This window comes from Panicum virgatum, chromosome 3K (assembly GCF_016808335.1).
Source record: "Panicum virgatum strain AP13 chromosome 3K, P.virgatum_v5, whole genome shotgun sequence".
Classification (NCBI taxonomy): domain Eukaryota; kingdom Viridiplantae; phylum Streptophyta; class Magnoliopsida; order Poales; family Poaceae; genus Panicum; species Panicum virgatum.
Window position 1 is genome coordinate 28,307,039 of NC_053138.1, and position 27,863 is coordinate 28,334,901.

The following is a 27,863-nucleotide window of genomic DNA, read 5'->3' on the forward strand; positions in this document are numbered from 1 at the left end:
GTTCTCACCGAGTCGTTCTCAGACATGTTCATTTCGTTCTCATCCTCTCTCTAGGGCTCCTTTCTCTCCCCATGCGTTCAGCTGCAACGCTCGCATCCCCCTCGCCGGCGGCGTGCACTCCCGGATGCTGCCCCCCCCCCCCCACGACGGTATAGGGATCGGCGGCGCAAATTAGGCCCAGGTGAGAGATTCCCGCTTCTCGCACCTTGGAACATCCATGTTTCCGCATCGACTTTGACTGCATTTTCGTGTTGGGTGGAGATCATCAGTTCGCATGTGGGATCCGAAGAGGGCATCTGCTGTGGTTGATTTAGACAGGTTTGTTCATACGCCCCCTCCCCGACCCCCAAATGCTCTGCATCGAGCTCGTCACATTGATTTCTGGGGAATTTTTGTGGTTTGTTCTGGTTTTTGGGGAGGTCAAGGGATAGGGATTTCATGCTCGCGCACTAACTGCTGGGAATCGTGGCACACATCAATCCTCTGCATTGGGTGGGTGCAGATGCAAGGATTTTTTTAGCATATACATGTTCATTGGGGTGTCAGGAACACACCCGTGCTCACATCCTGTTGTTTTTTCGCATCAATTAGCAGGGACTTTTGCCGGTTTTTGTTTGCATTTCATTCACATTTTTATTCCACAATCCACGGAACAGTATACCTAGTTGCTAGATATTAAGATGTGTGGGTCAAGTATGTGCCTCCACGCTAATGAGCCAACAATGCTTGATTTTCAGTGGCACTTCCTCTGACATTTAAACATGCTAATGAACAAGCTAGTGAACTACTATATTTCAGTTACAAGTAGTTCTGCATTTTAAGTCGATAGGTTCATCTAGTTGAACCAATGCAAGCAGCAGCGAAATACAGTATAGAATAGGTAATTAAGGTCAAGAGCTAGCCCTTATAGTTCTCCACTGTATTCACCTATTCTAACATATGGGCCAGCTCATTTCCATAACACACTTCACATGTAAACATGCAAACATGCTACTAAACTACTGTAATTCCGTTATTTTTTCAGTTCAGTTTAGTCCTGCGATTTTGGGTAGATAGGTTGATCTAGTTGACCAGCACAGGTAGTAGGACTTGTAAATATAGCAGAGAACAGGTATTTAAGATCAGGAGCTGGCCCTCATAGTTCAATTATTTTTTTTCATTCACCCCATGTTTTTACTAATGATCAACACATAAGTCATCAGCATCCGCATTTGGATTTGGGCAAGTATTCGATGTGGAGGAGAGGAAAGTGAAGCATAGATTTTTCGATGGGTTCATGCTCTGCGCACCTAAAATCCTCTGCATCAGATTTGTCGACTAACTTTTGGGTGTGGGACACTCACGCTCACATCCAGTTGATTTTGCAGAGGTCTTGGCGTTCAGAGTGCGCCCGACGGCGGCGCCAGTGCAGAAAGAACCCGTGCTGGGGTTCAGCTTCGCCGGGTGGCTGCAGCGCGGGGTTTCACTGATCAAGGCGGATAGCACAGGCTCGTCTTCTGGCTCTGACAAAGATATGAGCTGAGTTGGAGAAGAAATTAAAGAGGGCACGAGTTTGTGCAATCAGCTGCTGTCTAGTGATTGCAGATTTAGAAACTGACATATCTGACATCTCTTGATTATTAATCTGCTCTTTGATCAACTAAAAATAGAGTAATGTGGTATATCAACCTCTCTTTTTTTTCTCCGCTTCTTGTTTTCTCAGTAGGCAACGATACATTTTAGTATATAGCATTTTACTTCATTAGGAAATAAAAATGAATAGGAACTTTAGAAATAAATATGGTTCTGCATTATCAAAAAATATACTTCATTAGGCATTAGTATGGTTCTGTTTAGGCAATAATATGGTTCTTAACCTGCCAAAATAGTTTACTTCATTGGGCAATGTTTAATTTAGAATTTTAGAATTCATTTTCATTGGTTGCCTAAAGTGCAAGGTAATATACAACTATTAGCACTGGTATTTAACACAGAACCTAGTTCCTTAGCCTGACCACATAGGAGTTAATGCTATATGTGCAGTCATCTTGAGAGTACATATTCAAAATTCATTTGTCTATAATATGGACTAATTTAGGCAGTTATGTGGTTTTTAATTAGGCGATAATATGGCACTGAAAAAATAATATAGTTTACTTCATTCGATAATGTTATTGGACATGTAATTTTCAGTATTTTGTATAGAAATAGCAGCATTCCCACTAGATCTAAAAGCAAAAAACTATTATTCAGTTTTTGAAGCATGATCTGAACTATTATCACAAAGAAATAGGAGCATTCCTACTAGATCCCATATGTTGCTCTTTTCATTAGACATGTACTTCCTTTTTTGTATTGGTTTGGGGGGGGGGGGGTATCAGGCTCTTTGGCAAACATTCATGACAGCACGGATAAATTTAATTCACGCTGTCATACTTTTATTTTTCAAGTGCGCTTCCTAATTTTTATAAAAAAACTAAAATTTGGTTGTTAGACTATGCAGCTTTGTTTTTTTTTTCTATACACATTATGCAGCTAGCCTACTCGGCTCTTTTATCCATATCACTTCCCTGTCAAACTGCAGCAACTAGTGCGTATTAGCATTACACTTTTTTTTGGGTAATTTTAGAGGTCATGGTCACATTCTTATGTAGTAGCAAAGTAATTTTATAGTATTGAACTTGTATTTAAGTGGTGCTGAGCTAGCAAGTTAATAATATTTGGTAAGCAACTTTAAAACAGTCAGACCAAGCATTCACATAGTACTTAGCTATTTCCTACTCAATTGAATCATTGTATTTCTTGACTCAAATAAAGCACTCGTATTGTTTACAGATGCTCTAATTTTGTGCATACGTGCACAAATATTCTAATAGAGGTGCTTCTATTGTTTCATCTACAGGGAAGGAGGCTGCCCAAATGATTTGTGAATATCTAAAGGACGAACCATGGTTTACATTACTCTGCCAGAGGATGCAGTAAGACTTGATTCACTCTTAGATTTTTAAAAAACAACATTTCTTTGCTTGTCCATACTCAAGCTCCTGAAAAAACTAATTTTGCTACAGACAAAATATGAATGAGCTCATACAATGGTGTAACAGTCAAAACCAGTGATGCTTAACTTTACACTGTGAGCTCTTTAAGAAACTTGTCCATTGTGGTGTTGCATTTTTGTGTTCTTGTTTTAGCAATCTTTGATATGTCGATGATTTTTCCTTTTTTGGTTCTACTGATTAATTTCTAAAGCAAACATTCATTTTTAGTTAAGCATTATTTCTAGTTACAACTAAGCATTTTACTTATGGCGCTTTAGCAAGTTTTAGACTAATAAATTGTGTTATGCAATTATAGCTTGGGACTTTAGCAATTCTCCAATAACAGTTAAGCAATTTATATATCATGGTTTAGCATTTTTGAAATTGAGCCATGGAGGTGAACCTGATGAAATATTATTAGTGGTATCTGTTAGGACTCCCTCTCCTAGAACTGAATGTCATTAAGTCCAGCTACCCTAGTTCCTCTAAGCATTTTTTTTAAAACCATAAGCTTGTTCATTTCTTTATTCAGAGTCGAAGAACTTGATATTTTTTCAGTGCTGCTGGGTGAACTTGATTTTTTTTTTTAAAAAAACATAAGCATTTAGGCAATCTATATGTAGGAATTAGATAATAATATTATTATAGATGGGCAATAATATGGTTCACAATAAGCATTTTTCTTATATGTAACAACAGCTAAATTCCTCTTGTTTGATTGAGTAGCAGCAGCGGCAAGAGTTGTTTTGTCACTGTAGCGAAAATGGCCTCTCATGCCATATTTCAATATAATGTTTTGGCGATTGATGACACACACACAACACTTGGACTAATATATGTGTTAAGATGATCATTATCAGGCTTATAGGTCCGAGGGATGAAAAGATGCAAAACCCCGAAGAAATCAGGTCGAAAGGACCAAGACAGAGATAATTTGCACTCACCTGTTAAACCGACGTGAGGCAAATTACACTCACCGGTGCAATGGGCTCAGTAGAGACCAAGTCAACAGAGTGCACCGGATGAACCGACGATGGGAAAAGATGTATCATCGGTGCAACGGATCCAGAAGCTAAGGCTAGGGTTCAGCACCGGTTAGACCGGCGATGCTCAAATTGAGCGTCGGTGCAGTTGTCCAGAGACTCCATTTTTCGGGGGTTTCTGAGCTTGCACTCACCAGTTAAACCGACGATGATTTCAAGAGCGTCGGTACAATTGATCAAGTAGCCGTTGGAGCAGTAACGGCTAGTAGCCGGGAAAAAGCATTCACCGGTTGAACCGGTGATGACAAAACTGGAGCGTCGGATCAACCGGCGTTCAGGAATTATGTCAGCCTTTCCCAACGACTCTTTTGGGGTGTGTGGGCTATATATACCCCCAAGGCCGGTTGCTGCATATGGTTGGACGCCAAAAAGGTTGAAGGAAGTGTTGCCCAAGCAAATCATCATCTCCAACCATCCTAGCAAAGCTTAGTGTCATATCTAGCTTGTAAGAAGCTTTGAGAGAGTGCTTTATGCACTTCTATAGGCTTAGTTCTTGAGAGTGCTAGCTTAAGAGAAGTCTTGTCGAGGCAAGCAAAGCATTCCCGTCGACGACCCTCCGACTTGGTGTGGAGCGGTGACGACACTTTGTACGGGGGAAGAGGAGACCCCCTCCTTGGTGGAGAAGCTCCGTAGTGGATTTCGGCCGGGTGACCGAGAGAGACGGTGGCGGTGCACGAGACTCGGTGTCTTGTGGGCACTTGCCTTTGCTTGCCGGTGCGCCTTGGTGGCCTAGTGCAAGACGGTGATCGGAAGAGTCTCGGTGTCCCGTGGACGTAGGCGTTTGAGCCGAACCACGTTACATGACCGTGTCTACTCGGGAGTTTGCATCCCTCTTGCCCTTACCACTTTACTTACCATATTACGTTTCCGCATTTACTCTATCTTGCGTGCATTTACTTTCCTAGTTAGTTTGATTATGATTGGCTATAGGTTGTAAGTCTTTTGGGGTAAGTAGAGAGTAGCATAGATAAATCTTGGTAATAACTAGCATGTGTAGGACGTGTTAGGTTTATCTTATGCAAATAGTTTGAGCCCTAGGTTAGAAAGCGAATTAGCAACCCTATTCACCCCCTCCCCCTCTAGGGTCGGACACCCCGGTGATCCTTACAGTCACCACAGCTGAAACAATGCCAGTCATCATCAGCTTGGGTAGGTAAGGAGACTAGCACTCTAGCAAGATTTCAAATGTTAGGTATATGGATTTTCATTTTCACGCTATAGTGATGCTACTGCTAGTTCCATTATTTAATTATTATTGCTTGCTTGCTTTGGCTGGTCAATTGAGTAGTTCATTAATTTATTTACTAAAATGAATTTTAGCTCATGTGCTTTTGTCCATCTTATTTGACCTGCATAGTAGCTTTTCTAGTATCTTTCGCAGATGAAGGCATTGCAGCTTAACTTTTATCAAGAGCAATTAAACAATAATGAGATGAGAAGACTACTTTTATTTGGATGTTTTCTATTGAAGCGTCCCCTCATAAGAGAAGACTTAAATGTGATACAAACATCAGTCCAGGAGGCTGATGACACATTTATTACATCAGATGGTTCATTACCATACAACTCTACGCGGTAGTGAGCAGAGAAGCGCCACTATCGCGAGGATTACAACCCACACCCACACAACGATATTAATTATAAAAAGAGGGTCATCAGAGTCTTGCGCCATGCGGAATCTCCTGCGGGTGACCCAAATCCACAGGCAAGGCTGGGTGCAGGACGGTACCCTACTCAACGTCCTCTGGAACGAAGTCTGGGTCTTCCTCTGTAAAAATTAAGAATGGGGTGAGTACAAACGTACTCAGCAAGTCCAACCACACCCACGGAGGGGGGTATAAACAGAATATAATGCACATGGTAAATCAAGGATAAGGTTAGGGTTTGATTTGCGGAAAGCAATATTTTATGCAGGGGTTCATTTGAAAGAAAGCATTTTCCAAAACCTGTTTTCTTGTACTGAGTAACACGAGGGGTTGATCCACACAGGATACAAGTTTTAAGCTGCTATCGGACTCCTCATCCGTCGTAGCACACGGCACAACTGCCGGACACATTTCCAAAACAACTCACGCCATCCCATCCCAAAATAAACACTAGTTATGTGACCACACCGTAACTCGCCCAGTACCGTGGGCACGGCTATTCGAATAGATTCTTAACTCTGCAGAGGTGTGCAACTTTACCCATAAGCAGGGTACCGCAACTCGATCACCTTAGTGTCGGTGCAGATCCCAACAAACCCATTACCCACCTTAGCTAGACCTGACTAGCCATCACGAGATCCACCAAGGGGTCATTGACCTATCACAGAGGTTGTAACCGGGCATAAGTCACACAGAGCTAATCCCTTCTCCTTGATTGCCCGTTGCTCTCAGCTCTCCTGATGGCTATCAGACTAACTAGTGGGGTTTATGCTAAGCCGTTGCACATACAACGGTCGAGTGGTTTGCACGATAGTGGAGTTAGGTGAGATGACACACCAACTCGGTCCTTAGGGGTGACAAGATGGATATCTCCCTTCCTTGCTCTGCCACACAGGCACAAGCACACCAAACGGCAAATCACACAGAAATGCCATCCATCCCGTCTAGACTTATCTTTTCGAAAATTCCACTTTTATCCCTTCCCACACACATGCATTTTCTTTATAAAACAAGTTGTATTGAGTATGAGATCCTAAGCGTTCTAGCAGCGATTAACGTCCAAACACAACACATTCAGACATTAATCTAGGTGGTCAAGGAATGGTTATAACCATAGTCACAGGATTCGGGGTCGATGCCTCGTCCCTCGACCCGGGAACGTCGTTCCGATTCGAGGGTCGGGGTCGAAGAGGGTCAGTGTCCCATTCAAGGTTGGATCGTGTCCCGGTTTGAAAGGGGTCGCAGCCCCATTACTAGCAGATTTAATTGGGATAAGGAGGTTAAGGACAGTGGATTGGTGTGGTTTTTGTTAGACAATGAGCTGAGTACGTGTAGCATGGTCTAAATGTACTCTTTTATATGTTTCTTATATGCTTGTGCAGATTAGTTTCTTCATTAGTAGCACATATATAGTTTTTGTCTTTTTCGACCCGAAGATATCGACCCCGATGAATCAGGGTCGCGTCCCACATAATAATTTATCGTTCCATAGATGTATACCCCATTCGTACCACAATTTTATAAAATGACGACCCTCGACCCTCGACCCCGTTCCTCGACCCGGTCGACCCAGGAATTTTGTGACTATGGTTATAACAAATCAAGGGGTGGCTATCCAACCGTGTTTTCAGCAGGCAAAATATATGCAATTTTGTAAAACAGGCCAATAGGTTGTGTTTATAAAAACTAGGACAAAAGCATGCATCAAAGGATGGGATTGAACTTGCCGTCTTCGAAGCCTTCGGGGAGGTCCTGATCGAAGTACTGTCCTTCAGGTTCGGGGTCGCAGAACTGGTCCTCGTTCGCCTGCTCACAGTACTGCTCGTCGACGGGCTCTCCTTCGTCTACACCGTGGTCTACGGCATATACAAACAAACACACAATCAAGAAAAGGAAATCAAAGTTTTTATCGTTGAGCTTGAATCGGAATTAATTAGGATATGGGGTTCGGAGTAATATTTTAGGGTGGTTTCCTAGTGGCATGGGCAAAACTATGTCATGAGAGGCGTGGTAAAGTTTTGGTTCGATCGGAGATTGTTTGGCACATGAAATGATAGGTCAGAGGGGGTTTAGGGTTAAACCGGGGTTCAGGGGTCTCTTTGTAATTAGCTTTGGAAAGGGAAGGACTAGATTGTAATTTCCAAAAATATCTAGGGCATACTAGAAAGGACGGGGGCTTATTTATAAATGTTCTCATAAGGTGGTAGGGTTGGTTTCGAATAAAAATAAAAGGAAGGGTTTCTTTTGCAAAAGGTTAAGAGAGGTGGAAGGACTCTTAAAAGAATAGAGGGAAGGGGAGGGGGTTTTTGGCAATTGTGCCCCTCCTTCTTCTACCACTCGACGGGGCAAAATAGGGGAGGGGGATCGGGGCGCCGGCGGCCCTGGGGCACGACGGCGGGCGGGAGCCGGGGAAAAGGGGAAGGGGTCCGCGGGGAATCGTTTCCCCCTCTTGATTTGGGCAGAGGCGGTCTATAGGGGCGGCACCATGGCAGCGGGCGGCGGCCGGCGCGTGCTGCGGCGGCACTGCGAGGCCCGGCAGTGGCTAGGGTTAGGGGGGAAATGTCGAGGGAGGCGAGGGCATTCTATTGCCCCCCTCACCTTGGACTGGAATGGAGCGAGGAGGCGGCGCGACGATGGCCTGCGGCGGCGAGCGGAGGAGCTCGGAGCGGCGGTGCTGCGTAGCTTGGGAGGTGGCTAGCGGCGGTGGTCGGCGTTGTGGTGGTGGTGGGCGACGCGAGGGGGTTATTTATAGGCCGAGAGAGGCGGTGGAGCGGTGGTGGCTGGTGACCGTGGAGCGGTCGGCCGGCGAGCTCCACGGGCGCTGAGTACTTTCCTGCAGCACCAGCCAGTCACGACCACGAGGCAGGAGGGTCCAGAGAGCCAGCTCCCTCATCACCAGCAGCTGCTACTGTCTCAGAGTCCTAGGTGACTCAGCCGTTCGAGCTCACCTCTCTCCTTCAGAAGCTTGTCACTCAGCAGAGAGAGGATCGGATAGCACAGGAGGAGGCCAGGAGAGCCCATGAGGCTCAGCTTGCAGCCATTCAGAGGGAGGCTTCCCGAGAGCGTGCTGCAGCCGAGGAGCGTTTTTTCGGGCTCATTGACCGAGTTTCACAGAGGACAGATGCTCAGTTCCAGCAGATGCAGCAGGGCATGATGGCGATGTTCGGGATGATCACACAGCTTTACACTCACACCGGACTCGCCCCACAGCAGCCAGGACTTCAGGGTGTTGGAGCACCTCAGCTTGCAGTCACTCCAGCTCCAGCCCCTACTTCAGCCCCAGCTACTTCAGCGACACCGGAGACCACGTTCTCGATGTCCGCACTCCTTGGGTCTGCCGGTCGTCCGCTCTTCTCGCCACTGCCAGCGACTACACTCTTTCAGGACTCACCGTCGGCAGTTCAGTCAGTCACTCTCCCCGTCGTACCACAGACACTACCTTCAGGGGGAGGAGGAGAGGAGTCTATAGTTCCGCAGTCGATGCAGCCGGCAGCTTCAGCAGTCACGACTTCAGATGTTGACACTTCTTCTGCTGACCCGGCTACCACTTCTACGGACCCTCTTCTAGGCAGTGCCAGCACGAGAGCCTCCACGACAACTACACCTCCAGTCAGCTTAGACCCTCAGCTCCCGTCCGTCACCGAGGACTCTCCGTCCGACGACGATGACGACGACCCGGACTGCTTCCTCGCCGTACCGCGACAGCCGGACTCGTAGCTCGCCTTTTTGGTGCTTTGATGCCAAAGGGGGAGAGAGTTAGGGGGAGTTGGAGTCAGGGGGAGGGTAGAGCTAGAAAGAGCTCGTAGTTACAGGACTTGATGTTTTATATCTCATTTGGTGTTAGTTCATGGATATGTATATTTGCTCTTGAGTATGCTGTGCTTTGAGACATATCTATGGATTTCGTTTGAGCCGTTGAGCTCTTTGGTTCTCTTTCGAGTTTGCTTGAGTTTCTCCTGTATTATCTTTCTCGCTCTCTCGTTATTATTTATGTTTGTGTTGTCATCAATCACCAAAAAGGGGGAGATTGTAAGCATCTAGGCCCTCTAGGTATGTTTCGGTGATTAATGACAACCATTATTGTGACTAATGAGTTTGTGCAGCTTAATGAATCATTATCGCTCATTTGGTCATATGTTAAAGAGGCCCCTTAATTTCATTATTCAAAAAGGCGATCTCGGTATTCAACTCAAATATATATCAAGACTAAGGATCTTTCTAGTCCTAAGTGTCGTAAGATTGAGAAGGACACTTAGGTTAGTATAGGTTTTATAGTTTTGTAGAGGTCGCACTATTAAGAGGGGTTAAGGCTAAGTAACTTGAGCATGGACATGGTCAATCAAAAATGGATGCACACTATGGTCACTCAGGTTCTAAAGAAGTTCAAATAAGTGGTTTTCAACTTATAACTCAAGAATATTTGGATTTCATTCAAGACTCAAATCAGAAAAAGCAAAATCAGAAAAAGTATATACACCGGTTTAACCGGCGACTCCATTTTTCTATACGTCGGTTAAACGCAGTTATCAGAGTCTGGACAAGTATATACATCGGTTAAACCGACGATATGAAAATTAACATCGGTGCAGTGGTCCAGAAGGTTGGTTTTCCAGGGTGTTTCAAGGTTATATACACCAGTTAAACCGACGATATTTGAAATTAACGTCGGTGCATTTGTCCAGTGAGTTGGTTTTTTTAGGGGATTCAGAAGTTAAACTCACCGGTTAAACCGACGAAGGATTTGAGTTAACGTCGGTGCAGTTGTCCAGAGAGTTGGTTTTTCAGTTGATCAGTGGACAACTACACTCACCGGTTAAACCGATGATACGTCGGTTAATCTGCCCAAGTTGTAACGGCTAGTTTTCCAAATGGGCAGTTTACATTCATCGGTTAAACCGACGTTGACTATTGGAGGGCCGTCGGATTAACCGGCGTTGAGTACTTTTCTGGCAGCTTTTCTCCAACGGCTATATTCGTGTGAGCTGCCTATATATACCCCTCCAATGGGTTATTTTGCTCTCTCTTGACACCAAACAACATTTATACACTCATACTATAGTTGAGAGCCACCTTGAGCTTCATATTCCACACATTTGTTCAGTCAATCATTGAAGAAGCAAGACTAAGGACTTGAGTAGAGAGAAGGTTGTGTGCATCCGTTCTTGGTGATCGTTTCTTGCTCAAGTGAAGGCCCTAGCTTGTTACTCTTGGTGATTGGCAGCACCTAGGCGATCTTGGTGATTGAAGGTGTTTCTTCTGGAGCTTGCCAAGGATTGTGGGAGCCCGAAGAAGTTTGTACGTGGCTTGAGCTCCACCACGCCGGGATGGTGAACGGAGACTCTTAGTGAGCGCCCTCGTCTCGGTGACATGGGAGGTGACAAGACTCTTAGTGAGTGTCACAACGTGGATTAGGGATGTGTGCCAACACATCGACACCACGAAAAAAATCCGGTTGTCTCTTGCCCACTCTTTCATTTCAAGCACTTACTTTCATGCAATTATTCATGTGCTTGACCTTAGAGATCATAACTTAGCTCTACCTTGCTTAGTTCCATATCTTGTTGTATCCTTCATAGCTTGTGTAGTTTGCTTAGTTAGTCGGTTGGTGAATTGAGCCTTACTAGTATAGCATAGGTTAAGGTTGCTATAATTTGTTTTAGAAATTTGAAAAAGGCCCAATTCACCCCCCTCTTGGTCCATCGATCCTTACATGCGGGTCAGGGGCGAGCGGGCGTTCGGGGGGCGCGTGGGAGCGAGCAGAGCAGAAGGGGGAAGCCGGGTCGGGCGGCGCTCGGGAGCAGAGGAAGGAGAGAGGACAAGGGAGGAAGGGAAAAAGAAAAAGAAAAATGGAGAAAAGAAAAGAAAAGAAAATGGAAAAAGGGAAAAAAGAAATGGAGAGAGAAATGGAGAGATTCGCGCCGCGATCGCGGCGCCGGTCAGCCACGCGCAACGTCGCGTGCGCGCGCGGACGAGGCCACAGGGAAGCGGTCGGGGGTTGGAAATCGGACACTTAGAACAGAGGGAGATTCCGGAAAATAGGATCCGGGGTTTATGGGGGTTTTTGATCCATCGATCCTTACATGCGGTATCAGAGCCTCGTTGCTCATTTGGATCATTAGGCTTCACCGCCTAGAGCTATGGCCAAGATGGGTGGTTCGCCGCCTCACTTCGAGGGCAAGAACTTTGCTTATTGGAAAGTTCGCATGGCCGCATACTTTGATGCGATTGCCTCGAAGTGTGGTTAGCAACAAAGACCGGATTCACCGGAACTCCCAGCTCGGAACAATTAAAGTGGAATGCCAAGGCTAGAAATGCAATTTTCGAAGCCATTAGTGAGGAAGTCTTTGCTAGAGTAAATGGCATGGACTTGGCAAGTGATATTTGGAAAGAGCTAATTGAAATTCATGAAGGCTCCACAAAAGTTCGTGAGCAAAAATATCACTTGTTTAGAGCTAAGTATGATTTCTTTAAGATGCTAGCTCATGAAAATTGCAATGATATGTATTCTCGCTTGAATGTCATTGTCAAGGACATTAATGCTCTTGAAGTATCTAAAATTGACAGTGGCTCCATCAACCGCAAGATTCTCATGCTCCTTCCGAAGCCCAAGTACAACATCATCAATGCTATGCTTCAAAAGGAGAATCTTGATACGATGGAAGTGAGAGAGCTTGTGGGCGAAATTCGCGCTCATGAAATGGGTATCCTTGGTATGTCCGAAGAGCCAACTACAAGCAAAACAATCGCTCTCAAAACCCAGGCCAACAAGCATCGCAAGCTCAAGATGATCAAGCAAGAATCAAGCTCAAGCAATGAAGAAAAAAGATCATCATGAAAGCTCATCCGATGATGAATAAGATGGAGATCTTGCTCTCATGATGAGAAAGTTCACACGCTTGAGCGACAAGATAAACAAGAAGGGTTACAACTTTGACCCTAAAAGAAGAATGTTCCGGCCAAGGGAAGATGTCAAGCACAAAACATGCTACAATTGTGGAGAAAAAGGTCACATCTCTCCCGATTGCCCCAAGCCGGACAAGAGAAAGAAGGACAACAAGAGCAAGCATCGCCATGATTCAAGCGATGATGATGAAGATGAAAAGAAGAACAAGAAATTTGGGAAGAAGAAGAGGCATGACAAGAAGACCAAGCTCTTCCCAAAGAAGAAAGGCCACACCAAGAGAAGCTTCTTGGTGGAAAAACAAGAATGAGTGACCGATGTCTCATGTAGTGAAGATTCAAGTAATGAAGAAGACATTGTCACCATTGCTCTCACCAATGAAGAACCTTCGCTACCTCCACCTCCCATGTGCCTCATGGCCAAAGATAACTCTAAGGTATGTGAGAGTGAAGATGATAGTGATGATGAGCTTAACCCTTATGAGTTTACTAACCTTATCAATGAGTATACATCCGTTATCAAGAGGAAAAATGGCAAAGTCAAGATTTTTGAGAGCACTCATGCCAAGTTAGAGCTTGCCCACTCCGATTTGCTTGGAAAATACAATGACTTGCTCAAAAAGCACAATGAGTCACTTGTACTTGCTAAGCAAGTTGAAGAGAGCCACAAAAAACTTAAACAAGAGCATAGAAAGTTGGCTCACAAATATCAAGAACTTGAATTTGCCTATGAAGCTATTGACCCAAGTCTTGAGAACTCTTTCAATAAAAATATTGAAAAAGTCAATGCTTCTACTTCATGTGATGACTTACTCATTGATGCAAGTGCTACTAATGTTGTGCCCGAGCTTGCTCCTTCTAGGGAAAAGGAATTGATGGATCAAGTGGCTAGCCTCAAGAGTAGTGTGGAGAAGCTCTAAAGAGTAGATACATCCACAAGGAAATTCTCTTCAACAATGCTCGTGACTATGGCAAGAGAGGTCTTGGTTCATTTTCGGAGCCAAATCAAGGCACTAATTCTTTTCCGGAGATCAAGACTAGCTTCATCAAGGAAGTTGGTTCATATTGCCAACATTGCCAAGTCACCGGACACCACACTAGGGAGTGCACCTTACCATCACGCCCTCTTCCCAATTTACCAAAGAATTACTCATCAATGTTTCAAAATAACCATTTTCTTTTGAGTAAAGTGAAGGGCAAGGTGAAGGCCAAATTCATTGGCAAAATCACTAAGGAGTCAAAGAAGAAGCTCCCCAAGCAACTTTGGGTCCCAAAAGCTCTTGTCACACATGTGCAAGGCCCAAAGCTTGTTTGGGTTCCAAAAACTCAAAAGTGAAATTCTCATGTGTGTAGGTGAACTACAAAGCCGGCGGAAAGCATTGGGTACTTGATAGCGGTTGCTCTCAACACATGACCGGCAATGATAGCATGTTCACCTCTCTTGAAGACCCCGACGACCATGAACATGTCACCTATGGTGATAACTCAAGGGAAAAGTTTTAGGTTTGGGTAGAATAGCAATTTCAAAAGACTTATCTATTTCTAATGTTTTGTTTGTAGAAGCACTTAGTTTTAATCTTATTTCAATTGCTCAATTATGTGATCTTGGACTAACGTGTACCTTTGACAAGAATGGTGTTGTAGTAACTCTTGAAGAAGACAAGTCATTGGTATTCACGGGGTTTAGGCATGACAACATTTACTTGGTGGATTTCTCTTCAAAGCAAACAAGCTCCGTGACATGCCTCTTCACCAAGTCGTCTCTTGGGTGGCTTTGGCATAGAAGAATTGCTCATATTGGCATGAGCAACCTCAAGAAAGCCCACAAGAGAGGGATGATCACCGGCTTGAAGTACGTCACATTTGACAAGAACAAGTTATGCAAAGCATGCCAAGCCGGAAAGTATGAAGATTGAAGAATGGTGCGATGAAGAGGGCATCAAGCATGAATTCTCCACCACCTACACACCTCAACAAAATAGAGTGGTGGAAAGAAAGAACAAGACACTAATCACTCTAGCAAGAGCAATGTTGGATGATTATGGCACGCCCGAGAAGTTTTGGGCGGAAGCAATCAATACGGCTTGCCATGCATCCAACCGAGTGTATCCCCACCGACTCCTCAAGAAAACGCCATATGAGCTCATCACCGGGAAGAAACCAAATATATCGTACTTTCGAGTCTTTGGTTGCAAATGCTTCATTTATAAGAAGAAAAGGCTCGGTAAGTTTGAGAGTAGATGTGATGAAGGATTCTTTCTTGGTTATGCATCAAACTCCAAAGTATATAGAGTATTCAATCAAACCTCCGGGTTAGTTGAAGAAACATGTGATGTGGAGTTTGATGAATCTAATGGCTCCCAAGAGAGGTTGTTGGCTATGACAATGTAGGTGATGAGGAGATTGATGAAGCTTTGAAGAAGATGTCCATTGGGGATATCAAGCCGGAAGAGGTGCATGAAGGATTGAAGGCAATGATCAAGGGGGAGGACCTTCCTCGTCTACACCAAGCACCTCCATGGCACCCCAAGTGGATGAAGATCAAGAAAAAGATGATCCACAATCTCAAGAAAATGTGCCAACGCAAACACCCCAAGTCCAAGAACAAGAAGAGCAAAATGTTACACCACAAGCACAAGTCACCCATGATCCACCTCAACAAACATCCACGCATGAACTGCTAGTGAATCATGGCCGCATCTCCAAGGATCATACAATTGGTCAAATCATTGGTAGTCCTTCCAAGGGAGTAAGAACTCGCTCTAAGCATGCTTCATTTTGCGAACATTACTCGTTTGTTTTTGTATTGAACCCACTAGCATAGAGGAAGCACTTGAGGACTCGGATTGGGTGATGGCCATGTAAGAAGAATTGAACAACTTCACCCGCAATGAAGTTTGGGTCCTCGAAGCTTCTCCAAAAAACAAGAACATCATCGGCACCAAGTGGGTCTTCCGAAACAAGCAAGATGAACATGGGGTGGTGATACGCAATAAAGCAAGACTTGTGGCAAAAGGGTTCTCTCAAGTCGAAGGTTTGGATTTTGGTGAAACTTTTGCTCCGGTCGCAAGACTTGAAGCTATCCGCATCCTTCTTGCTTACTCTTCATATCATAATATCAAATTATATCAAATGGATGTGAAAAGTGCATTCTTAAATGGCGTTATTAACGAACTTGTTTATGTTGAGCAACCTCCCGGTTTTGAAGATCCGAGAAATCCTAACCATGTTTATAGGTTGCACAAGGCACTCTATGGGCTCAAACAAACTCCAAGGACTTGGTATGAGAGGCTTCGTGACTTCCTAATCATGCAAGGCTTCAAGATCGGGAGGGTGGACACCACTTTGTTCACAAAAGACGTCAACGGGAATCTTTTCATTTGTCAAATTTATGTTGACGATATTATCTTTGGCTCAACTAATGATTTACTAAGCCATGAGTTTGCTACCATGATGTATGTGAGATCTCAGAGTTTTAAAATGGTAGGCAAGAAATATTAAATGTGATTTCATGTTTAATAACACAAGAGAAAGTCAAATTATGCATTCCTTTTTGGAAAATAATATATGTGTGTATGTGTATGTGTATGTGTGTTTATGTGCATAGGTCAGGAACCTCAAATAACTTTCACACCAATGCAATTAGGCATATGAAAATGAATAGACATGTTCACCATGAAAAGATTAATCAATGTCTAGTTGAACCTTAGGGGTAAAAGTGACAAAAATTACATGAAATGATAAGTGATTTGATTTGTAGTTTTCGAAAATTTAAAATAACTTTAAACATTTGCTCGATTAAACTTTTTCCTGAAATAAAAGTTGTAGGTTTTTAAATTCTCTACAACTTTCGTATTTAGAGTTTTCCATGTTTCAAAAGGATTTTTTGAGAAAAATTTGAATTTGAATCAGTTAATCTCTTTTTCTCTCTCTCTACTCTCTCTCTCTTCTCTCTCTCCCTCCTCTGTTCAGTGCTGGCCGAGCCATGGTTGCCGTCCGAGTCAATTCCGCCGGCCACACGCCGTGCCCTCGCCGCGTCCCGTCCCTGGTTCTCCCGAAGCCTCTCGGCCTCTCCACGCGGCACCATCTCCCAGCGCACACGCCGAGGACGGCCGTCGACGCGCCACGGCGACGAACACACCGAGCCGTGTCGTGCACCAATTCCCCGTTCGCTTGCGCCCTCTGACGTGCTCTCCTCCCTTCCTTTTGCTTCGCAAACGAGCCCTCTACCTCCCCCTCTACTCCCCTCCCTGCTCCAAGCGCCGAACCGAGCTCCCTGCGGCGTCCAGAGCCGCCGCCGCCATTAGCGCCGCCGCCCCTAGGCTCCCGCGGAGCTCCCTCCTCCGGCCTTCCTCGCGCCCAGCCGACCCCACAGCTAGCTCCCTCACGCTTCGCTGGTGCTCCCCAACCCGCTCGCCGACGCCCAAGCCCGCCAGAACGCTGCCGCCGCAGGCCCAGTCCGCCGCCGGCCGCCCCTCACCGCGGCGCCGCCCGCTCCGGCCATCCCAGCCCCAACCAAAGCCACTCCGAGGTAGAGCTCGTCCTCCTCTTGCTTTTCCCCCACCAGGCCCTCGCCGCCGACAACCCCAAGCGCCGGAATCTGGCCGCCCGCCGCCTCCCCTGTTCCAAACCCCAGCCAGGGACCTCGGGTTGAAATTCAAGAAAATCCAGGGGGTTGTTTGAATAGACTGTGACTCAGATGAATAGTACTTTAAGGACCTCTTTGTTATTTCCAGCTGTAAACTTTGAAATTCAATATAAATTCGTAGAAAATTCGTAAAATAGCAAATCCAGTTGTTCTGGAATACTTATGAAAATCTCTATGCAGTAGAATCAAAATATAATGGGTGTTTGTTGAAAGTGTTTGCTGTACAAATTGATTTGTGTCACTAGGTACATAAAGACTAGTTGTTTTATCTTTTCCATCACTATTGTTTGAAGCCATGTCTTGCTGTGAAATTTTTATGGTGAGATGTTCATGTGACTCTAGTCTTACTATAAAAATTTTGTGGTCAGTTCTCATGATTAACTATTTATTTGATTTAATGCTTGTTTAGTAGACTTTAACTATGGTAAATAGTTTCTATTCATGATAAATCATGAAAATATTTATGAGTATTCTTTTCGAATAGGTTAACTCGTCCATGAAGTTTGAGTCCCAATTGTTGACTAGAACAGGAGCTAAAAATGAATCTTATAAATATGATGTCCATTTTGTTTATTTCCTCATAATTAATTATTTGCAGATAAAATCATGAACAATTCACAGTAGCTAACTCATCCCTTTATAGACCTACTGTTAAAGTTTGAGCTTCTTTTATACTCTGGTCTAACCTGTATAATTCAAACTTGTTCTAAGAGTTGTCTGATTACATGAATTGTTCTGGTTAATTGGCTACAAGTTTTGGGATGAATTATGCAGGATAGCTAGTTCTGTTTAACTTCTGTTTGATGTAATTTTTGTTGAATTTACTACTGTATGTGTGCTGAGTTGTTGATTTATTAACCAACCATGATTTAATTGTTATAGGAAATACTCCCACTTGTTTAGGAAGTTAGTATAGATTTCTTGTGCTGTTGATCATGATGTCTTGTGTAGTTAGATATGTTGAGTTACTACTCTATAAAAGATTGCCCAGTAAAATATGAATGGAAGTGTTTCACTCTTTAACTTTGGGTTTTGTTTGAATTACAACTTTATAGTGAAGCAAGTATAAGTTGTTATCATCACAACAACTCACCCATGTGTATCTCATATAGATACTACCACTCTCGCTGACGGAGCATACGAGCTGGTGCCCGAGTCCGAGAGTGAGCATCGTGAAGCTCAAGTGAATCGTACTGAAGTTACTAAAGACCCGAACCCGATTTCGGAAGAGCCCAGATCCAGTTACGCCCAGGAAGGCAAGCCCCGGAGCATGTCCCTCTATTTTAAATTATGCAACTTATTATTGTTCCTATCTACTTGTGCATTTAAGTTACAGGAGTTGACTGGAACCTTAGTTGCATGATCCTAGGTACCGATGATTGAACACTAGTATGTGTAGGTCGTTAGTTAGCTATGCTAATGGTTCGGTAGAAGTCGAGTGATTTCCTGTCACTTGCGAGAAATTATAGGAGTTGGTTGTTTACTACTTGCTACAACTATAAGGTCTACGGGCGGGGTCATGATACTCGGAATGCCCCGTCTGTTTAGTGAAAAGTGATAAGGCCGCAGTGTGTGGTAGTGGTGGTTAAGCGTTTGAACGTACTAATCACATGCCGAGAATATGGTAATCAGTAAGCTTAAGTACTGGATTGAACCGAGGCCGGAACATACTCCCCACCGTCTTGAACTCGTTCACATCAAGCTAATGGCGAGTACAGAGTCGTCGTACTGCTGTACTTGAGGGCGGTGGGCCTGTTCCGTGAAGCGGGAATTGAAGGGAACTGTTGCGTGGGTGACTCTGTTCCCATGCGTGTGTTTAGGTCTGCCTGGCCAGGTTAACAAATTTGATTCGAATCGTCCGTTTCTCACCGGTTATTGAGACTGCTTAACCCTTCTGTCACATAGAGTAAGAAGTGAAAGATGAGGATGATGAATATGGTTGATTGGATGATAAAAGATAATTGTTTTCACCATGTATGTTATTGGATAGATGCTCACCTAGAATGGTTAATTGAACTAGAACCTGAAAACTTTAACCTGCAATTAAGGATCTACTCTTTACTGCTTTTAGGCAAAACAAACCCCTCAAGCCAAAAGCCTTGCATGTCTAGTTAAAGGACTAAGTATATCCTAGTCGGGTAAGCCTTGCTGAGTATTAGTATACTCAGCCTTGCTTGTGGCTCATTTTATTTCAGGAGATACTTTGGAGGACATGTTTGCCAGTCTGACCTGGCCTTGCACTCTCCCGCCTGGTTGGTCCGTGGAGTGGAATACGTCCCCGGCCACCGATGACAAGAACGAGTGATGTCATGAATCAGGCTTCATCGTGACACCAATATCGTCATTAGCTCTCGTGTTTTTTTCCGCTAAAATAAAGAACTCTGGTGAACTTCTTATATGTTGGCTTTGAAAAGTACTTTATTAAATTTGGAACTTGGTTTGTAATTCTACTATTATGTTAAACCCTGTGGTGTAATGTATTGTGTGGTGTTGTAATCTCTGGACTCACCTTCGCGTGAGTTATGCTGCTTTGTTCGATCCAGGTTTAAGTGGTTTTATCGGGAATTTACCCGACGGACCTCCGATGTGCTCCGTCTGCTGTGCGAGTTAAACCTAATTACCTTTGTAATGATGGTTAGCGCACTTAAGCCGGTTTACGTCGGGCGGTTCTGCCACAATGTCTAGGGAATTCGAGATGTCCATGATCGGTGAATTGACCTTCTTCCTTGGTTTTCAAGTCAAACAATTAAAGGAAGGGACATTCATCCATCAAGAAAAGTATACTAAAGATATCTTGAAGAAGTTCAAGATGGATGAATGCAAGCCGATCAACACACCCATGGCAACCAATGGGCATCTCGACTTGGATGTGGACGGTAAACCGGTTGATCAATCCCTCTATCGTTCTATGATAGGGTCTTTGCTTTACCTTACCGCATCTAGGTCCGATATAATGTTTAGTGTGTGCTTGTGTGCCCACTTTCAAGCAAACCCAAAGGAATCACACCTCTCGGCTGTAAATAGGATCCTTCGGTATCTCAAGCACACCCCAAGCATAGGCTTGTGGTACCCCAAAGGCGCTAGCTTAGATCTCTTGGGATACTCGGATTCGGATTTTGCCGGAAGCCGTGTGGATCGCAAGAGTACCTCCGGGGGTTGCCACTTGCTTGGGCGTTCTCTAGTTTCTTGGTCGAGTAAGAAGCAAAATTCCGTGGCTTTGTCCACCGCGGAAGCGGAATATATAGAGGCCGGTGCATGTTGTGCCCAAATCCTATATGTGAAGCAAACCCTTTTGGACTTTGGTGTGAAACTAGATAGGATACCACTCCTTTGTGACAATGAAAGTGCCGTAAAAATTACCAAAAATCCGGTTCAACACTCTCGCACAAAGCACATTGATATTCGCCATCACTTCTTGCGTGATCACGAAGCTAAAGGAGACATATCTCTTCAAGGTGTGAGATCCGAGGAGCAATTGTCGGATATATTCACAAAACCATTAGACGAGAGTACATTTGTTAGGCTAAGGAATAAGCTTAATGTATTAGATGCGGCAAACGTCATGTAAGTTGCCATGTCATATAGAAAAATGCATACATATAGGACACTTGTCTAACTATGGTAAGATAGTGATGAGCATGGGTTTAGCTAGAGGTGGTGGTCCACTTGTTTTCCTCTAGGCTTGTAGAAAGGCTCATCATGAAGAAGCTTCCCGTGGGTTCAAACTTGACAAGTAGAACTTAAATTCTTGTTATGCATTTCCTTGTCATATAGATGTGCACTTCATATTTACTCTTCTTTTGCATGTGGTTGTAGCTTGCACCATCATTGCATGCGTAAGGGTCACAAAGGAGATCACTTGATGAAAATGAGACTTGTTTCATATGCAAGATCTTAATTCATGAAAAGTGAAAAGAGCAAAGTGTTAGGTGCGTTATTGTCTAGTGAGTCATGTCATGATGAGTTTGAAGCTTTCTATCTTCAATATTCCTATGACATGGCTCATACATTTTATTTGGCGCTTTGTCTCGGTTTGCGGCTTTTCCTTGTGTTTGAAAAGAAAAACTACTAAGCTCTATGCTATCCTAACTATTTTGAGGGGTATAGTCGCCTATGCAAGTCCATTAACTTGAGTTTAGTTGAATTTTATAAGTTTATTGGACTTAGCCTAGAAGAGTGAGCTGAGTGAAGGTTTTTCGGGTTCACCGGTTAAACTGACGCTTAATGGATCTTTCCCCATCGGTTTAACCGGCGTTACTAAGTTTTGTCTCAGCTCAGTCAAAACCAGTCGTTCAACCAGCGTATGCATTTGTCAGAGCATCGGATCATCCGGTGAACATATTTCAGATCTGACCTAACAATCAACCGGTGATAGCAGCGTTCAACCGGCGAGTTCAAAATGCATATCGTCGGATCAACCGGCGTTCAGATGAATATCTACTGGAGTCTCGGGTAAACTGAACCGATGCAATTGACCGGCGTTCTAAACCTAAGCATCGGTTTAACCGGCGTTAAGGAAAATCGCGGGGCCCACCTGTCATATGTCTCTTGCTCGCGCACAGAGCCCTCACTTTTTCGCCCGTTCATTACCCGTCTCCGCGCCGCCGCTCGCCTACATCTTCCGCGCCGCTCCTTTCACGCACAGCCACTGCCGCTCGCGTGCGCCACCGCCGCCGTGCGCCTCAGCGCCACCGCCACGCACAGAACTACCGCTGACCGCCACAGAGCCGCCCACGCAGCAGCGCCGTTCACTTTGCTCCGCAATTAAATCACTCGCTCAGTGCTCGCGAGGTGTTCAATCTTTTGTCTGATCGAGATGGGTCGCGAGAAGAGGAAGGGAAAGGAGGTTGTGGTCGAGAAGCCCGTCCGCAAGCGGACCCGTGCAGAGAGAGAGGCCGAGAGGGCCGAGTTGGTGGCCAAGGCCGCCGAGGAGCAGGCATCAGGCTGTGCTCGTCCGTTCAGTATCAGGGAGCAGCCAGCCAGAGGCAGAGGCAGAGGTATGGGCAGGGTCCAAGGTGCCAGGGCCACGACTGAGACAGCTGCAGAGTCAGATCGCTCAGAGTCAGATGCAGATTCAGATGCAGCGCAGTCAGAGCAGTCCCAGTGAGAGAGTGCTCAGGGGTCACCGACTCCACGACGTTCTGGCCGTACTCAGCAGACGTCCCCAGCAGGAGAGTCTTCGCCAGCGACCGAGCGTCGCACTGGACCGAGGACGCGAGGAGATCGCCAGCCACAGGAGCCTCTCAGGTCCACAACAGCAGCTCGCAGAGCCGAGGCCCTAGAGGCCGAGCGAGCAGTGTTCCGTTTGGACACTGTTGTGCGTCTGGAGCCAGGTGTGCTGGTCCAGAACTTGACCAAGGCCAATGCGGCGAAGGTCAAGAGGCTCAGGTGGAGTGTAGCAGAGGAGGACTGGTTCCCCGTGACACGCGACAGCAGGGTTGACCGTAGGTTCTGGACGCTCCTTTAGGCCAGTTTCTACGAGACCTACCAGAGGCGGGGCCACATGATCTTCCCACACAGGGTGCTCGACTGGGTCTCTCTGAGGACAGCCGCAGGGGGAGCAGACGTCAGAGAGCACTTTGCACACTTCAGAGGTCTGCCCAGGCTACTTCAGATGGAGCAGAACAGATATATCGAGGACTGGGTCAGAGTGTTCTATGCCACAGCCTGGATAGCTCCCGAGTGCAGAGCCGTGCACTTCGTGTTTGGAGGCCAGGTCTTTGGTCTGTCGAGGGCGACCATTGCAGGGATCCTTGGAGTCGACTTAGTCGATGTCTCCCTGCACGAGAGGGTATACGGAGATGCAGATCCACCGCGCAGAGCGATGATTGGCGGGATTGCACCTTCTCACGAGGCGATCTCTCAGTGCTTCCGCCAGCCGTTTCCTGCCTCGTATGCCAGAGTCCCCAGCCTGCTGACTCCAGAGGCATACGCAGTTCACATGGCCCTCCGGAGGACTTTGTTACCGAGGAGTGGCTACCCAGAGGGGTTCACTGGCCTGCAGCAGCTGCTACTACTTCACATCCTCACTCACGAGTCGTTTGATATAGTGGACTTTATTCTAGCTGAGATCGAGGATGTGATCACTGATGGGATGGGTGTTGTATGTCAGTTTCCTTATGCTAATTGGATCAATTAGATATGTTCTATGATCGTGCTAGCTGAGTCACCCATCAGTGCAATATACCGTCAGGATGAGGCTCCCCAGGACCGGAGGAGGGGCAGACAGGCCGAGAGAGCTGCTATGGCACAGCTATCACCTGAGGCGCAGGCCCGAGTAGCACAGGAGGACGAGGCACTTCTGGCAGCAGAGGCACAACTTCCCGGAGGAGATGATGAGATACACTGGTCTGAGCTTGAGTCAGACTCCTCCGAGGACGACGAGTACTTTCCTGTAGCACCAGCCAGTCACGACCACGAGGCAGGAGGGTCCAGAGAGCCAGCTCCCTCGTCACCAGCAGCTGCTACTGTCTCAGAGTCCCAGGTGACTCAGCCATCCGAGCTCACATCTCTCCTTCAGAAGCTTGTCACTCAGCAGAGAGAGGATCGGATAGCACAGGAGGAGGCCAGGAGAGCCCATGAGGCTCAGCTTGCAGCCATTCAGAGGGAGGCTTCCCGAGAGCGTGCTGCAGCCGAGGAGCATTTTGTCGGGCTCATTGACCGAGTTTCACAGAGGACAGACGCTCAGTTCCAGCAGATGCAGCAGGGCATGATGGCGATGTTCGGGATGATCACACAGCTTTACACTCACACCGGACTCGCCCCACAGCAGCCAGGACTTCAGGGTGTTGGAGCACCTCAGCTTGCAGTCACTCCAGCTCCAGCCCCTACTTCAGCCCCAGCTACTTCAGCGACACCGGAGACCACGTTCTCGATGTCCGCACTCCTTGGGTCTGCCGGTCGTCCGCTCTTCTCGCCACTGCCAGCGACTACACTCTTTCAGGACTCACCGTCGGCAGTTCAGTCAGTCGCTCTCCCCGTCGTACCACAGACACTACCTTCAGGGGGAGGAGGAGAGGAGTCTATAGTTCCGCAGTCGACGCAGCCGGCAGCTTCAGCAGTCACGACTTCAGATGTTGACACTTCTTCTGCTGACCCAGCTACCACTTCTACGGACCCTCTTCTAGGCAGTGCTAGCACGAGAGCCTCCACGACAGCTAAACCTCCAGTCAGCTTAGACCCTCAGCTCCCGTCCGTCACCGAGGACTCTCCGTCCGACGACGACGACGACGACCCGGACCGCTTCCTCGCCGTACCGCGACAGCCGGACTCGTAGCTCGCCTTTTTGGTGCTTTGATGCCAAAGGGGGAGAGAGTTAGGGGGAGTTGGAGTCAGGGGGAGGGTAGAGCTAGAAAGAGCTCATAGTTACAGGACTTGATGTTTTATATCTCATTTGGTGTTAGTTCATGGATATGTATATTTGCTCTTGAGTATGTTGTGCTTTGAGACATATCTATGGATTTCGTTTGAGCCGTTGAGCTCTTTGGTTCTCTTTCGAGTTTGCTTGAGTTTCTCCTGTATTATCTTTCTCGCTCTCTCGTTATTATTTATGTTTGTGTTGTCATCAATCACCATAAAGGGGGAGATTGTAAGCATCTAGGCCCTCTAGGTATGTTTCGGTGATTAATGACAACCATTATTGTGACTAATGAGTTTGTGCAGCTTAATGAATCATTATCGCTCATTTGGTCATATGTTAAAGAGGCCCCTTAATTTCATTATTCAAAAAGGCGATCTCGGTATTCAACTCAAATATATATCAAGACTAAGGATCTTTCTAGTCCTAAGTGTCGTAAGGTTGAGAAGGACACTTAGGTTAGTATAGGTTTTATAGTTTTGTAGAGGTCGCACTATTAAGAGGGGTTAAGGCTAAGTAACTTGAGCATGGACATGGTCAATCAAAAATGGATGCACACTATGGTCACTCAGGTTCTAAAGAAGTTCAAATAAGTGGTTTTCAACTTATAACTCAAGAATATTTGGATTTCATTCAAGACTCAAATCAGAAAAAGCAAAATCAGAAAAAGTATATACACCGGTTTAACCGGCGACTCCATTTTTCTATACGTCGGTTAAACGCAGTTATCAGAGTCTGGACAAGTATATACATCGGTTAAACCGACGATATGAAAATTAACGTCGGTGCAGTTGTCCATAAGGTTGGTTTTCCAGGGTGTTTCAAGGTTATATACACCGGTTAAACCGACGATATTTGAAATTAACGTCGGTGCATTTGTCCAGTGAGTTGGTTTTTTTAGGGGATTCAGAAGTTAAACTCACCGGTTAAACCGACGAAGGATTTGAGTTAACGTCGGTGCAGTTGTCCAGAGAGTTGGTTTTTCAGTTGATCAGTGGACAACTACACTCACCGGTTAAACCGATGATACGTCGGTTAATCTGCCCAAGTTGTAACGGCTAGTTTTCCAAATGGGCAGTTTACATTCATCGGTTAAACCGACGTTGACTATTGGAGGGCCGTCGGATTAACCGGCGTTGAGTACTTTTCTGGCAGCTTTTCTCCAACGGCTCTATTCGTGTGAGCTGCCTATATATACCCCTCCAATGGGTCATTTTGCTCTCTCTTGACACCAAACAACATTTATACACTCATACTATAGTTGAGAGCCACCTTGAGCTTCATATTCCACACATTTGTTCAGTCAATCATTGAAGAAGCAAGACTAAGGACTTGAGTAGAGAGAAGGTTGTGTGCATCCGTTCTTGGTGATCGTTTCTTGCTCAAGTGAAGGCCCTAGCTTGTTACTCTTGGTGATTGGCAGCACCTAGGCGATCTTGGTGATTGAAAGTGTTTCTTCCAGAGCTTGCCAAGGATTGTGGGAGCCCGAAGAAGTTTGTACGTGGCTTGAGCTCCACCACGCCGGGATGGTGAACGGAGACTCTTAGTGAGCGCCCTCGTCTCGGTGACATGGGAGGTGACAAGACTCTTAGTGAGTGTCACAACGTGGATTAGGGATGTGTGCCAACACATCGACACCACGAAAAAAATCCGGTTGTCTCTTGCCCACTCTTTCATTTCAAGCACTTACTTTCATGCAATTATTCATGTGCTTGACCTTAGAGATCATAACTTAGCTCTACCTTGCTTAGTTCCATATCTTGTTGTATCCTTGATAGCTTGTGTAGTTTGCTTAGTTAGCCGGTTGGTGAATTGAGCCTTACTAGTATAGCATAGGTTAAGGTTGCTATAATTTGTTTTAGAAATTTGAAAAAGGCCCAATTCACCCCCCTCTTGGTCCATCGATCCTTACATGCGGGTCAGGGGCGAGCGGGCGTTCGGGGGGCGCGTGGGAACGAGCAGAGCAGAAGGGGGAAGCCGGGTCGGGCGGCGCTCGGGAGCAGAGGAAGGAGAGAGGACAAGGGAGGAAGGGAAAAAGAAAAAGAAAAATGGAGAAAAGAAAAGAAAAGAAAATGGAAAAAGGGAAAAAAGAAATGGAGAGAGAAATGGAGAGATTCGCGCCGCGATCGCGGCGCCGGTCAGCCACGCGCAACGTCGCGTGCGCGCGCGGACGAGGCCACAGGGAAGCGGTCGGGGGTTGGAAATCGGACACTTAGAACAGAGGGAGATTCCGGAAAATAGGATCCGGGGTTTATGGGGGGTTTTTGAGCTCAACGATGAAAAGAAATTTTGAAAAATTATTTAGCGTGTGATTTATTTGGTAAATTTTTCGGGATGTGACATCTATGAAGTAATATGCTAGTTTTGCAGGGATTTCATCTTGATTTTGCTCTATTTCGGTAAAGAAACAATGTTGTTTTGAAGTAAACCGCCTGATTAGATTGTCTACAATTTACTGCAGTTTCACCTATCTGCTCTAGGGCAACAGCAATAACAACAGCTCAATTCCTCTTGTTTGATTGAGTAGCAGCAGCCGCGGGAGTTGTTTTGTCTCTGCAACAACAACAATGGCTATCATCATCAACTTGGGTAGGTAAGCAGATTAGCACTTCAGCAAGGTTTCAGACATCAGATTTATGGATTTTTATTTTCACGCTATAGTGATGCACTGATGCTACTGCTAGTTCCATTATTTTATCATTACTTGGTTGTTTTGGCCGGTCAATTGAGCAGTTCATTAGTTTATTCACTAAAATGAATTTTCTATCTATGAAGTAAAATGCTACTTCAACGTGGATAAGAGGAGCAATTAAACAATGATGAGATGATAACCACTTTACGTGGTCTGTGAAGCAAAATGCCACTTTTTGTAGGGATTTCATCTCGATTTGCCCTGTTTCGACGAAGCAACAATGTTGTTTTGAATCATGTTCATTATTTTCTTGTACACTTATTGTAAATTGCTTATGACTTATTATAATATGCTTTCAACCTTTAACAAAAATGCTTCTCAGCGTAAAGAGAGCGAAACATATTGAAGTGAGATCTTATTTTAAAGTTTTTGTCGAGCCCAACGTAATGGTACAATCAAATTTGAATTTTGTTGCTCAGTTGTAAAGCTACACATTTTTTTCAACTTGAGACTTGTTTCTCGAGTAGGGATCTTGTGTGGGTCCACTGTTCACTGATGGAGCGATATGTGCTAGCAAAAAAGGTGCCAATGCCAGATTTTGCCAGAAAAGGCAAAAAGAT

General features: G+C 45.4%; 1 long non-coding RNA gene across 5 annotated transcripts; it reads left to right on the top strand.

Moving 5' to 3' along the window:
* Positions 1-27,668, top strand: LOC120698820. 5 transcript variants are annotated; one of them, XR_005685024.1, is made up of 6 exons: positions 1-181; positions 270-318; positions 1,368-1,658; positions 2,815-3,112; positions 27,073-27,204; positions 27,387-27,668. It is a non-coding gene; the product is annotated as an uncharacterized LOC120698820 (long non-coding RNA). The 5 variants fall into 5 exon arrangements; XR_005685022.1 differs by having other exon boundaries at positions 2-318; positions 1,370-1,658; positions 2,815-2,957; positions 3,048-3,112; XR_005685025.1 differs by lacking the exon at positions 270-318.
* The last annotated feature ends 195 nt before the right edge of the window (positions 27,669-27,863 follow it).